The sequence below is a fragment of the Dama dama genome, chromosome 20 (assembly GCF_033118175.1).
Source record: "Dama dama isolate Ldn47 chromosome 20, ASM3311817v1, whole genome shotgun sequence".
NCBI lineage: Eukaryota > Metazoa > Chordata > Mammalia > Artiodactyla > Cervidae > Dama > Dama dama.
Genome location: NC_083700.1, coordinates 23,930,460 through 23,932,373, shown reverse-complemented (window position 1 = coordinate 23,932,373; position 1,914 = coordinate 23,930,460). Strand labels below are relative to the sequence as shown.

The following is a 1,914-nucleotide window of genomic DNA, read 5'->3' as shown; positions in this document are numbered from 1 at the left end:
GAGAAACCTGTATGCAGGTCAAGAAGCATCATTACAACCAGAAAAGGAACACGGACTGGTTCCAAATTGAGAAAGGAGGATGTCAAGGCTTTATATTTCCACCTTGATTATTTAACCTAAATCCAGAGTACATCATGCGAAATGCTGGGCTGGATGAAGCGCAGCTGGAATCAAGATCACCAAGAGAAATATCAATAACCTAGAATATGCCGATGACACCACCCTTATGGCAGAAAGCAAAGAGGAACTAAAAAGCCTCTTGATGAAAGTGAGAGAAGAGTGAAAAGGATGGCTTAAAACTATGCATTCAAAAAAACGAAGATCATGACATCCGGTCTCATCACTTCATGGCAAATAGATGGGGAAACAATGGAAAGAGAGACAGACTTAATTTTCTTGGGCTCCAAAATCACTGCAGATGGTGACTGCAGCCATGAAATTAAAAGATGCTTACTCCTTGGAAGAAAAGTTATGATAAACTGAGACAGCATATTAAAAAGCAGAGATGTGACTTTGCCAACAAAGGTCCATCTAGTCAAAGTTATGGTTTTTCCAGTAGTCATGTATGGATGTGAGAATTGGACCATAAAGAAAGCTGATTGCCAAAGAATAGATGCTTTTGGACTGTGGTATTGGAGAAGACTCTTGGGTCCCTAGGTCTGCAGGAAGATCCAACCAGGCCATATTAAAGGAAATCAGTCCTGAATATTTATTCATTGGAAGGACTGATGCTGAAGCTGAAACTCCAATACTTTGGCCACCTGATGTGAAGAACTGACTCCTTAGAACAGTCCCTGAGGCTGGGAAAGATTGAAGGCAGGAGGAGAAGGAGACAAAGAGGATGAAATGGTTGAATGGCGTCACCGACTCAATGGACATGAATGTGAGCAAGCTCTGGGAGTTGGTGATAGACAGAGAAGCCTGGCGTGCTGCAGTCCATGGGGGCGCAAAGATTTGGACACAACTGAGCAACTTAACTGAACTGACAGAAGGGTATGTAAAAGGATAAATATATCAGGATAAGGCCTAATATTCATTATGGGGTTTTTGCATAAAGAATATGTTCAACGAAAAAAATTTATTGTTCTGCTGCTCTGAGCGAGTTAGTAGTCTGTGAGACATGTTTAGTGAATAGCTAATTCCAAGTTGCATTTTAACATTAGAAAAGGAAATACTAAATTTTATTCTTATGGCAAGGGGAGGGTCAATTTTATACTTTGTGGTCTATGTAATATTTTTTTTAAATTGTATCTTGTACTACGAAAATTGTGAGACATTTGAATCCAGACAGAGAGATTATATATCTAACTTAACTATCTACATCTCCTTTTTTCTCTTTTATCTTCTCCAGGCTGTACAAATAGTTCTGTTGAGAGAAGAAGTGATTGTTCATATTCAGCTTTTTTTTTTTTTTAATATTTATTTATTTATTTATTTATTTATTTGACTGCATGAGGTCTTAGTTACAGCACATGGGATCTTGTTCCCTGACCAGGGTTTGAACCTGGGCCCCCTGCATTGGAAGCAGAGAGTCTTAGCCACTGAACCACCAGGGAAGTCCCCATATTCAGCTTTTTAAGGAAGCAGCCACTCATAGGCCACTGCCATATTGGTTACTTATATCCTATCAGATCCACAGTCCTTCTGATCCTTGATGCATGTTAGCAGAGCTTTGAAAGATACTGATATCCAAACCTCATCCCCAGAACTTTAAAATCAGCATTTCAATGGATTGGGTTAAGGCATTCATGTTAGCTCAAAACTCAATCCGTTTTCATTTTACAACAGCATAATTTAGAACTACTCACTAGACTACACTATTTCACATCACTCTTTTTATTTTCTCCTTCTAGTCCAATATGGACTTCTCTCCACTGGCCCTAAACATTTTTTTTGTCTTTCTCTGTTACTCTC

General features: G+C 39.0%; 1 non-coding gene across 1 annotated transcript; it reads right to left on the bottom strand.

Moving 5' to 3' along the window:
* Window positions 1-1,483: 1,483 nt before the first annotated feature.
* Window positions 1,484-1,556, bottom strand: TRNAW-CCA (transfer RNA tryptophan (anticodon CCA)). Its single transcript has one exon. It is a non-coding gene; the product is annotated as a tRNA-Trp (tRNA).
* Between the last annotated feature and the right edge of the window lie 358 nt (window positions 1,557-1,914).